The sequence below is a fragment of the Elephantulus edwardii genome, unplaced genomic scaffold (assembly GCF_000299155.1).
Source record: "Elephantulus edwardii isolate Elephantulus edwardi_28Jun2011 unplaced genomic scaffold, EleEdw1.0 scaffold00495, whole genome shotgun sequence".
Taxonomy (NCBI): Eukaryota; Metazoa; Chordata; class Mammalia; order Macroscelidea; family Macroscelididae; genus Elephantulus; species Elephantulus edwardii.
Genome location: NW_006400245.1, coordinates 105,528 through 118,760, shown reverse-complemented (window position 1 = coordinate 118,760; position 13,233 = coordinate 105,528). Strand labels below are relative to the sequence as shown.

The window sequence follows — 13,233 nt, the reverse complement described above, 5'->3', positions numbered from 1 at the left end:
GGACTTTTGTTCATAGGGTTGCTATGAGCGATGCTTACCTCAAAGCCAATCAACAACTACAGATCATTTCTGCAACACACAATAAAAGACCTAAAGAAATGGGGAAATGTGCCCTATTTGTGGTTAGGAAGACTCAATATCATGAAAATGACAATCCAGCCAAAAGCAATCTACATATTCAATGCAATCCAAATCCAGATACCAAATTAATTTTTCAGGGAGATTGGAAGGGAAATTGTCAAATTTATTTGGAGAGGTAAGAGACCTTGAATAAGCTCTCTACTCTTTTTTGATAAACAGTTTGCCCTCTCTTCTCAGGCAGCCTCAGCCACATCCTTAAGACACAATGGTGAAGGTCAGAGTGAGGGGATTTGGCAGCATTGGGTGCCTAGTCACCAGGGCTGCTTTAAACTCTGACAAAGTGGATGTTGTTGCCATCAATGAACCCTTTATTGACCTCAACTACATGGTCTTTATGTTCCAGTATGATTTCACCCATGACAAGTTCAATGGCATTGTCAAGGCTGAGAACGGTAAGCTGGTCATCAATGGGAAAGCCATCACTATCTTTCAGGAGAAAGATCCTGCCAACATCTAGTGGGGTGATACTGGCGCTGAGTATGTTTTGGAGTCCACTGGTGTCTTCACAACCTCGGAGAACACTGGGTCTCAGTTGAAGGGTGATGCCAAATGGTTATCTCTGCTCCTTCTGCTGATTCCCTCATGTTTGTGAAGGGCGTGAACCATGAAAAGTATGACAACTCTCTCAAGACTATCAGTAATGCCTCCTTGCACCAACAACTGCTTGGCTGTCCTGGCCAAGTTCATCCATGACAACTTTGGCATCATACAGGAACTCATGACCACGGTCCATGTCATCACTGCCACCCAGAAGACTGTGGATGGCCCCTCTGGAAAGCTGTGGCATGATGGCTGTGGAGCTGCCCAGAACACCATCCCTGCATCTACTGGTGCTGCCAAGGCTGTGGACAAAGTCATCACTGAGCTGAGTGGGAAATTTACTGGCATGGTTTTCTGTGTACCCACCTCCAATGTGTCAGTTATGAATTTGACCTGTTGTCTGGAAAAAGCTGCCAAAGATTATGACATCAAGAAAATAGTAAAGCAGGCATTAGAAGGGCCCCTCAAGAGCATCCTGGGATACACTGAAGACCGGGTTGTCTCCTGTTACTTTAACAGTGACATGCACTCTTCCACCTTTGATCCTGGGACTGACATTACCCAGAATGACCAATTTGTCAAAATCATTTTCTGGTATCACAATGAATTCGGCTACAGCAACAGAGTGGTCAACCTTATGCTTCATATGGCCTTGAAAGAATAAGAGCCCCTTGGACCACCAGCCCCAGTAATTGCACTAGAAGAGAGAGAGAGACCCTCAGAAGTTGGGGAGTCCTTGCCCCAACTTGATCCCCTCCACACACACACACTGGGAATCTCATATCCTTGACACAGTTTCCATTCAGTCCCCTTGAGAAAGGGGAGAGATTTGGAGAGCATATCTTGTCATGTACCACCAATAAAGTACACTGTACTCAGAAAAATAAAAAAGGATACATTCAACCAAAGACATGTAGACATATATAGAACATTCTAGTAAATAAGAGAACAGAACAATATATATATTCTTCTCCTGTGGACATGGGATATTTTCCAGAATAGTATATTACATCACAAAGGAAGCCTCAAAGGGAGCTCTAGTGGCCTACTGACAAGATGTTGCACTGCAATCCCAGAGGTGTGTGTTTTGAATCCACCAGATACTCTGCTGGAGAAGGAGTGACAATCTCTTCTTGTACCAGTCAGATCTGATTTGATGATAAATATAATAAAATATAATAAAATACAATAAAAAATTAAAAAAATAAAAACAAAAACAAAGGAAGCCTCAATAAATTAAAAAATATAAAATTACAAAACATCTTTTCAGACAACAATGCTATATATTTTTAAATCAATGAGAAAGATCTAGGAAAAGTCAGGTACATAGGAGTTAAATAACAGCCTGCTTGAACACTATAGGCTAATTGAAGAAATAGAGAAATAAAAACATTTTTGTAAAAATTTAATTTTTTTAAAAAGATCTCATTAGAATGAAATATAGTATACCAAAATCTTTGGGACACCTCAAAAGTAGTAGTCAGAGGTCAGTTAATAGCAATAAACACACATATCAAAAAAGTAGAAAGACTTAAAATCAGTACTTCTCCTCAGCAACAATGACAATTAGAAAAAATAAAGAAAAGAAACCAACCCACCTGCAAATAAAGCCAAGAGTTGCTAGAAGAAAGGAAACAGTAAATGTTGTTTTTTACCACTGAGTCAGAACTGACTCTCCAGAGGGTTTTCAGAGGCAGTAGTCACACAGGAGGAGATTGTCCATCCTTCTCCCATGGAACAGATGGAGGAATTGAACTGTACTCCTTCGGGATTGAAGCACAGATTCTTACCACTAGGCCACCAGAGCTCCTAATATATATTAGAGCAAAATAGAAATGAAATAGAAAACAGCAAAACAATAGAATTAATGAGACAAGAAGTTTATTCTTTGGAAGGATAAATAGTATAGACAAGTCTCTGGCAAATTTAAATAAGAAAAAGTGAAGGCAAAAATAATGAATGAGGAATGAAATAGGTGATGTTAAAAGAGAATCAACTGAATTTTTAAAAAAGGAAAATAAGTGAATACTCTGAAGAACTATATTCTAACAAATTTGAAAGCCTGGAAGAAATACACAAATATTTAAGAGTCTCATGATGTGGCATAAACTGTTTATTGTCCGAAATGGCTTCCCTGTCTATTAACTTATTTTGCCATGTGGAAATGTGAGAATATATGAATAGGGTAGTTAGCATATTCACAAGAGGACTGGCCAGTCTCACTAATCCACAAGGGGATTGGGCTCACTAAACCACAAGAAAATTGGGCTCACCAAACCACAATGGGATTGGTGAGCCTCACAATTAAATTGAGCAAGCCCTATAGCAGAAAGAGAGAAACTTCACCAGAAAAGAAGAAGCAAGAGAATGTTATGTATCCTCCAAGATTAGAAATTCTTGAGCTAGTTTACCAATCTGGCCTACTCTGTAGCCGCTCCTTTGATGTCTGAAGCAACAGTGCCACCTCTTGGCCTCAGCTATATTTGTAGTGGTTTCACTTGAGAAATTTGATCTTCATCTGGTGGATTTGAGTGTAAAAAAGTAACTGTTTTGTACCATTGAGCCCAGTGTAACCCATAACATCATGAACAACGAATCTGAACTTTGCCCTATCTTATGCCATCCTTACCGTCTCTGATAGATGCAAGCCCATTGTTACAGTCGTCCTGCCAATTCATCTTGTTGTGGGTCTACTTCTCCAGACCACAAGCCGAAATGGAGGAGATCAGCTGGTGCAGTTATTAAATATTCAGTTGTTATGTCTCCGGCCAGGGATTTCAACCTACCAGCTTCTTTGTGAGAAAAAGATGTTGCAGGTTTTTTTTCCATAAAGATTTACAGCTTTGAAAATTCTGTGGGCTAGTTCTCTATATTACAGGGTCAGTAGGAGTCAGAATCAATATGATGGCAAAGGGTTTGATTAACAGAATTTCTAGTAGTGTTCATTGCATTCATGGAGCTTTACTGAGTCATACTCCGCAACACCTAACAACAACGGTGATATAAATGATATTGTTCAATAGTTTGTACATTTCGTTTGATCTCCTTTCTTGGGAATGGGAAAAAATATGGACCTTTTCCAATCTGTTGGCCAGATAGCTATCCTCCAAATTTCCTGGCATGGTTTGGTGAGTGTATCCAGGGCTGCATCTGTTAGTTAAAACAAGTTAATTGGTAGTCCATCTATTCTTGGGGTCTTATTTTATACCAATGCCTTCAGTGCAGCTTCTCCTTCCTTTCTCATTGTCATTGGTTCCTGCTCATATGAGTTTTTTCAGTGTCGATTCTTTCTTTTACAGTGACTCTATGTATTCCTTCCATCTTGTTTTGATGCTTCCTGAGGCATTCAGTATGTTGCCTTTAGCATCGTTCAATATTGTGACAAAAGGCTTAAATTTCTTTTTCAGTTCTTTCAACTTGAGAAATGTGGAGCGAGTTTTCCCTTTTTATTCTCCAATTTCAGCTCTCTGCACACTCCATTGTAATACTTTGTTTTGTTCTCCTGAGCTGCCCTTGTAAATTGTCAGTTCAGCTCTCCATCTTTGATATGTTGTCCTTTAGTTTTGGCTTCTTGACACTCCAGTGCAATCTTTAGAGTCTCTTCTGACATTCATTTTGATTTTTTTTCTTTCTCCTCTGTTTTTGTAATCACCTTTTGCTTTCTTCATGGATGATGTCCTTGATATCATCCCACAACTCATCTGGTCTTCAGTTATTGGCGTTCAATGCCTCAAACTTATTCTTAAGATTATCATGCAATTCAGATGGGATGCATTCAAGATCATATGATAATTCTTGTGGCCTTTTTTATTTTTAGTATTTTCAGCAAAATACTGATGAAGATCATGAAATGGCTGAAACAGTACATAGGTGAGGAACTGCCAGAAGTTCAAGCAGGATTTAGAAAAGGCCAGGGATATCATTGCTGATGTCAGATGAATTCTGGCTGAAAATAAGTAATACCAGTAGTGTCTGTTTGTGCTTTTTTTACTATGTAAAGGCATCTGACTGTGTGGATCACAAGTTGTGACTGACATTGAGAAGAATTGGGAGTCCCAGAGAACTTGGTTGTGCTCATGCAAAACCTATCCCTGAACAAGGAGGCTGTTGTGCAAACAGAGCAGAGGATCACTGCATGGATTGGAATTGGGAAGGAAGTATGCCAGGGTTGTATTCTCTATTCACACCTATTCAGTCTGTATGTTGAGCAAATTATCTGAGAAGCTGGACTCTTATGAGGATGAGTATGACATCAGGATTGGAGGGAGACTCATGAATTAACCTGCATTATGCAGATAACACAACCTTACTTTCTAAAGTGAGGAGATCTTGAAGCACTTGTTTCAGAAGATAAAGTAATGGCACGTTTTGGTTTGGATTGCATCTCTATATCAAGAAAACAAAGATTCATATCATTGGACTGATAGGCAGTGTCATGATGGATGGAGAAAAGATTGAAACTTTCAACAGCTTCATCTTGCCTGAATCCACAATTAAAACCATTGGTACCAACAATCAGGAAATAAGGAGACGCATTGCACTGGTGAAATCTGCAGTTAGGGACCTTTCCAAATTATTGAGTAGTCAGCTTGAGGACTAAGGTGCATCTGATTCAGGCCATAGTCTTTTCAATTACTTGCATACCAAGGCCTGGACAATGAAAAAGGATAATAGAAGAAGAATTGAGGCCTTTGAGTTATGGTGTTGGAGAAGAGCACTGAATGTTCGATGGACGGCCAAGAGAATGAACAGATATGGTTTGGAGAGGATGCAGCCAGAGAGCTCTTTGGAGGCAAGAATGATCACACTTCATCTCACATACTTTGGACATGTTGCTAGAGGTGCTATTACTTGGAGAAGGACATGATACTGTAAAGGATGGAGAGTCAGTGAAGGAGAGGAAAACCCTCAACAAGGTCGATTGACATGGTGGCTGCTGCAATGGGCTCTGTGTGTCAGGAAATGTGAGGATGATGCAGGACAGAACAGTATTCAGGTCTTTTGGTATATAGGGTCTCTATGAGTTGTGCTCAACCCAAAGGCTCCTAACAACAACAATAGGGGAAGAGTCGTTAAGTGACTGATTGATAACCAAAAACATAGTATTTTGAATCCATAAACTCTGTAGGAAAAGGATGTGGGGCAGTCTGTTTCCAAAAAGATTGTACCCTTAAAAGATTTATACGGATGTTCTGCTTTACCTTGTAGTAACAAAACTGACTGAGCAATAGAAAATATCCATATTTGAATTGTTCTGAGCACAAGAAATTAAGACTTTATAAAAACTTAGGGTACATGGGGCCAAAGGCATAAAAGAGATAAACATATGCAATGCATATACTGTTGTTGTTGTTAGTTGCTGTCAAGTAAATTCATAGTGACCCTGTGAATAACAGATCTAAATGCTGTCCTATCCTTTGCCATCTTTACCGTCCATTGGCACACTTGATTCCATTGTTTTAGTCACTGCATCAATCCATCTTGTTGATGGTTTTCCTTTCTTCTCTGTACTCTCTACTTTCCCAAGCATGATGGCTCTTTACAGTGCATAGCCTCTCCTAACAACAGGCCCAAAGTCATCTTCTCTTCCAAGAAGCACTCTGACTACACTTCTCCAAAATATGTCTGCTTGTTCTTTTGACAATCCATTGGATATTCAGCTCTCTTCTTGAACACTACAACTCAAAGATAACAATTCTTCTGTCATTCTTATTCATCATCTAGCTCTCAGATAGATAGCAAGTAACTGAAAATACCATGGCCTGAATCAAGCACACTGTGTGCGCACATGTGTGTGTTATGTGCCGTTAAGTCACCTGTGACTCCTAATGACCCTATGTACAACAGCCCTAAATCCTGCTCTGTCCTGTGCCAGTCTCACTGTCTCTGACAAACCTATCTGCATTACCTCTGTTCTGAATCAATCCACTTCATAGAGGGTATTCCTCTCCTGCACTGTCCTTCCACTCTCCCAAGCATTGTGTCCCTTTCCAAGGACTGACTAGTCCCTCCTTGTACCATGTCCAAAGTATGTCAGACTAAGCTTCAGAATCATTGCCTCCAAGGAGCAGCCTGGTTTCACATTCTCCAGGATGAGCCTCTTTGTTCTCCTAGCAGTCCATGGAATATTCAATACTGTTGTCCAGCACCACAGCTAAAAGGCATCAATTCTATAATTCCTAGACATTGCTCAGCTTACTGCTGCATAGTAAGTAATTGTAAAGACCATGGCCTGGATCAGGTACACCTTAGTCTCCAGAATGACTCGATAGAGAACTACCAGAAATATAAGCTGGGTTTAGAAAAGGTCGTGGCACTACAGACATTATAGCCAATGTTAGATGGATCTTGGCAGAAAGATAAGAGTACCAGAGAAATGCTTATCTGTGTTTCATTAACTATACAAAGGTATTTGACTGTGTGGATCACAACAAATTGTGGCTAACTTTTAAGAGTGTGGGAATCTCAGAATACTTGATTGTGCTTATGTGAAACCTATACTCAGACCAAGAAACACTCCTCAAAATAGAGTAAGGAAACTCAAAATCAGGGAAGTGTGTCAGGAATGCATCCTGTCTCTATACCTTTACAATATATATGCAGAACAGATCATTCAGGAGACTGTGCTTTATAAGGAGGAATGTGGCTTCAGAATTGGAGAAAGACTCAACAACAACCTACGTTATACTATGTTATACACAACCTTGCTTGCTGAAACTTGAAGTGGACTTGAAGTGGTTGCTGCAGAAAGGGTTGTATTCTTCAATACGGATTGAAGTTTTAACATCAAGAAAACAAAGATTTTCATCACTGGGCTAATAGCAGCACCATGAGAGATGGAGAAGAGATTGAAGTTGTTAATAATTACAGTTTGCTTGGTTCCACAATCAACACTTTTGAAACCAGCAGTCAGGAAATCAAAAGACAAATTATCCTGTGAAAATCTACTGTCAAGGACTCTCCAGAGTACTGAGAAACAACGCCAGTCTAGATAATAAGGTGCTCCTGATCCATGCCAAGGTCTTTGTAATTACTTGTTATGCATCCGAGAGCTGGACAATGACTAAGGATGACAGAAGAAGAATTAATGTCTTTGAGTTGTCATGTTGGAGAAGAGTCTTAAACACACCATGGAGTGCTAAGAAAACAAATAAGTCTTTCTTGGAAAGGGTGAAACCAAGTTTTTACTTGGAGGCTAGAATTTTAAAGCCCTATCTCACATACTTTGGGCACATGGCTTGGAGGGACTGGTCCTTGGAGAAGGACATCATGCTTGGAAGGGTGGAGGGACAAAGCAGGAGAGGAAGAGACCAGATGAGATTAATTGCTACAGTTTTACTAGAGTAATGGGGTAGGTGTGTCATACTCAGTGAGACTGGCTCAGACAGGGCAGTGTTCAGAGCTATTCTGCATAGGGACGGTCACTATGAGTCACAGGTTACTAGATGGCACATAAAAACAACAACATAAGTAGATAATAAGCAATTGAATGACCTCTGATTCCTAGCTACTCTATTTGTGTCAGAGGTGTGCACCATAGAGTTTCAAAGGCTTTGATCTTTTGAAACATATGAGGACTTCCTTCTACAGAGTTTTTTTGTGGGTTCAAAATGCTGGTTTTCAGGTTAGTAACAGAATGCAAACTGTTAACAAAAGTAATGAAAAGGATGCTCTTCTGACCCACAAATCTTACCTTCAGGAGTGAAATTACTAACTAAGCCATTTTAAACGTAGTAAGGGTTTGGAAGCAGATTGCCACATCTTTCCCCAGAAGGTGTTTGTGGCAATCTGGTTATACCTCTTTGGGTCTTCAGTTACAAGTACAGCTCTGCATCTTCCCTTGGCTTCTCAAATTAAAGACTGGCAATCATCAGAGATCCCTGAGTCAGACTAGCCTCTCTCCAGTGTCAGCCACATAAGAATCTTACTGTTTTGAGTAAACAGACCCCATTTATAACACATTTCCCTGGAAGGCATATTTTGCTTTGAGAGAGTCTCATGCCAATCTATCCTTCCAAGAAAGTATTACTTTTAAACTGTTGATTTTCATTGCTGTCAGACATAATCTCACTAGGAGAATAAGAAGCAGTCATGCTTAAGAGCCAACTGGGAGGGAAAGAAGACTCATGACTGGGTAGTACTTTGACAGACCTTCAGGAAAATAAAAATAAAGTAGCATCAAAGTGTCTCATTTTATCAGCACAGACCCCAAGTAGTGTGGGTGCAGCCCATATTTAAATATAATTAACACTTTACATGTGCCTGTGGAGAAGGAAGGGTGCTCAGGTGGCACAGTCCATAGCAAATCACACTGCTAATCCAAAGGCTGAGCATTCTTGATGGTTTGGCTACACCAGAGGCTCTATGAGAGAAAGACCAACAGCCTTTCCCTGGAACTAATGCAATGGCAGGTGAGCTTGAATTTGAGAATGGAGAAGGGACTAGGGCTACAGGCCAAATCAAGATCTCAATCCAAAATGTAGCTTAGTTTTGGACACATGTTTAGATTTCCTCTTCATTTCAGATGCCTAGTCCTGCAGGATCCTGTCTAGCACACAAAAGTGAGGAAGAATGAAGAAACATGTTCCATATTTGTGCAGATCTGTTCTACTGAAGGAACACTGAAAGTCTGTAGGCTAGTAGTTGCTGTTGTTAGGTGCCACTGAGTCAACTACTACTCATTGACCTATCCTGCACCATTTTCACTATCTCTGTCACAGTCAAGCTCATTGTGGTGGTCACTGTGCTAATCCTCTCTGAGGGTCCTCCTCTGTTGTGCCGGCTCGCTATCTTTTCCAGCATGATGTTTCTCTCCAAGGACTGGTTCATCCTGAAAACATGCCTAAAGTAAGTGAATGTTCAAGGAGTTGCAGTCAGAAAATCAAAAGGGCAGAACTCGCTCAGCATTTCTTAAGCTCAGGGAACTGAAGAACAAATTCAAACCTAGAGGTGCTATAATCAAGGATGCTTTCAGCAGAATGTTAAATTATCCAGGAAGTATTAAAAGAAGATGGAAAGAATATACTGAGTCACTGTATCGAAAGGAATTGGCAGACACAGAAGAATTTCATGAAACAACATATGAGCAAGAGCCTATGGTGATGAAAGAAGAAGTTCAGGCTGCTTTGAAGGAAATGGCAAAAAATAAGGCCTCAGGAATAGATGGTATACCAACTGACATACTTCAGCTAACAGATGCTGCCCTGGATGTGCTCACCAAGTTGTGCCAAGAAATCTGGAGAACAACCACTTGGCCAACTGACTGGAAGAGATCTATATTTGTTCCAATCCAAAGAAAGGTGACACAACAGAGTGTGGAAACTATAGAACAATCTCATTGATTTCACATGCAAGCAAGATTCTACTGAAGATTATCCAAGGACGACAGGAACAGCACATCAGCAGAGAACTACCAGAAGTCCAGGCTGGGTTTAGAAGGGATCGTGGTACTAGGGATATTGTAGCTGATGTTAGATGGATCTTAGCTGAAAGCAGGGAATACCAGAAGAATGTCTTTCTGTGTTTCATTGACTATGCAAAGGCGTTTGACTGTGTGGATCATAAAAAACTGTGGCTGACTCTGAGAAGAATGGGAATCCAGAACACTTGATAGTTCTAATGTGAAACTTATACTTGGACCAGGAGGCAGTCATCAGAACAGAGCACGGGAACACTGAATGGTTCAAAATTGGGAAGGGCGTACACCAGGGATGTGTCCTAGCTCCATACCTTTTCAACCTGTATGCAGAAGAGATCATACAGGAGGCTGGGCTCTATGAGGAGAAATGTGGGGTCAAGATTGGTGGACGATCTATCAACAATCTGTGTTATGCAGATGACACAACCCTGCTTGCTGAAACTGAGGAGGACCTGAAGCACCTGCTGCAGAGGGTCAAGGACTGTAGCCTCCAATATGGATTGAGGCTCAATGTAAGAAGACAAAGATTCTCACCATTGGGCTAATTGGAAGCATCAGGATGGATGGTGAAGAGATTGAGACTATTCACTTCAGTTTGCTTGGCTCCACAGTCAACAGTCTTGGCACCAATAGCCAGGAAACTAAAAGGCTCATTGCCATGGGAAAGTCTGCTGTTAGGGACCTCTCCAAAGTACTGACGAGCAATGGTGTCTCTCTGGAGAATATGGTGTGTCTAATACAGGCCATGGTCTTTGCAATCACTTGTTATACATCAGAGAGTTGGACAATGACCAAGGAGGACAGAAGGAGAATTAATGCCTTTGAGCTGTGGTGCTGGAGAAGAGTATTGAAAGTACCATGGACTGCTAGGAAAACAAACAGATTCATCCTGGAAAGGGTTAAACTGGGTGGCTCTTTGGAGGCAAGGATTCTGAGGCTCCATCTAACATACTTTGATCATGTTGTAAGAAGAGACTGGTCCTTGGAGAAGGACATCATGCTGGGGAGGGTGGAGGGACAGCACAGGAGGGGAAGGCCCTCTATGAGGTGGATTGATTTGGTGGCTGGGTTTATCCGGATGGCAGAGACAGTGCAATTGGCACAGGACAGAGCAGAGTTTAGGGCTGTTGCACATAGGGTCGCTATGAGTTGCAAGCGACTTAACGACACATAACAACAAAAACAACAATGTAAGTAAGAGGAAGTTTCAACATCTTTGTCTCTATTGCAATGAAATATGCAAGGAGCTGAAGCTAGACAACCAGAAGAAAAGAATATGCTAAGTATTTCTAAAACCTTGGACCTGCCCATGTTTAACCAGGAAGACAGCCAAGTAGTCTGCTCTGTGCTTGCGGGGCTTCAGATCTAGTTGCCTTTCAGCCTCATGTCAAACACCAGCACCAAAGTTCCAACTGAGTCACTGTCCATGAAAAATACCCCTAACTAGGAACTCATCCTGCTACATTGCAAGGGCCTCAGCTGGGCCAGAAAAGGCTGTTTTGCACCATTATATATGTATATGCCTGATTGTCTTTATAATTTGCTATAAGAGATACAACACCTGTCAGTTCCTAATATTGGAGAATGATTTAATATTGATAATTACTTTACATCTTAGATATGTATATGCTTGCTTGTTTATTTTTTGCTTTCACCAGTACAGCACTTGTCTGTCAGTTTGCTGTACTGGTGTAACTTATGGGTTGCTGTGATATTGAAAGAAATTCTACCTGTGTGTCAAATGCCAGAAGGTTCATGGTGGACACTTTGCAGTGAAGCTTCTAGATTAAGACAGACTAGGAAGAAGGATTGATGCCTCACTTCCAAAATAACAAGCCTTTGAAAACCCTATAATATAGGATGGCATAAATATTTAATGAACTATAAGACAAATTAATAATAAATGTTTTGAAGAAAGATAAATTAGAGTAAGAATGGCAGATAAAATTTTATATTTTAGACTGAGTAGTCAGGAACATTACTGTGAAGATAGTGTTTAGGGATAGATCTACAGGGAAAGATTGTTCCTAGTAAGGCAAAGAGAAAGTGGTTCAGGTGTGTGGTTGTTGTGTTCAAGGAAGAAAAGAGACAAGTGTGACTGGAATCCAAGAAACAGGAAATGAGGCTCTGAGAACAGGATTCAAACTTAAGTCTTCATTCTGTGTGTAATAGAAAGCCAGGATTGAGTATGTATAATGTAGAAATAATTTAAGAATCATTGTAGTAGATAAGGCACCTTACTAAATATTGGTGCACAGAGTTGAAATGCAGTCCCTGGCCTGATGAGCACTACTAACGGACATAAATTTTGAGGCATTCCAGAAACAGGAGGCTGAGAACTCCATAATGCCTCACTGACAAGGTGGAATTCAACCTGGACTTGAAGTAGAAAAAAGGAAGACTTTCAGTCAAGAAAAGAGTGAGCACACTGCTTTTAGAAGAAAGTGTCTCATCACATATAACAGAAAATTACATAGTCATAAGGAGAAATGAAGTCTTGATAAATGCTACAGTATGGATGTGCTTTGAAATTATTATACTAAGGAAAAGAAAACATTTACAAAAGACATATTTTCACAAAATACATGGTCCCAATTATATGAAATAACAATGAGGAAGTCTACAAATGTTAAAGCCTATTAGTGGTTACTAGAGGGAGACTTGCTACTTAGGGGACACTGTTCTATCATGGATGGGCAGATTTGCCAATGGACAAAGATGAGGCTGGAAAAAAATGTTATTGTTATATGTCATTGAGTCACCTGCAAGTCATAGCAACCCTATGTACAATAGCCCTAAACTCTTCTCTATTCTGTGCCAATCTTACTGTCTTTTTGACACACCTACCTCCATTACCTCAGTCACTAAATCAATCCATCTCATCGAGGGTCTTCCTCTCTTTCTTCCTCTCAAGCATGATATCCCTCTCCAAGGATTGTTCTCTCCTTGCAAAATGTCCAAAGTATGTCAGACAAAGCTTCAGAACACTTGTCTCCAAGGAGCAGCCTGATCTCACCCTCTCTAGGATGAATCTGTTTGTTCTCCTAGCAGTCCATTGTATAGCGAATATAATTAATGCTGCTGAACTCTACATGAGAAAATTGTTGAAATGGCAAATGTTTTGATATATCTCT

The 13,233-nt window shown here is 40.4% G+C and overlaps 1 pseudogene; it reads left to right on the top strand.

Moving 5' to 3' along the window:
- Positions 1-346: 346 nt before the first annotated feature.
- Positions 347-1,345, top strand: LOC102849490 (annotated as a pseudogene).
- Positions 1,346-13,233: the final 11,888 nt, after the last annotated feature.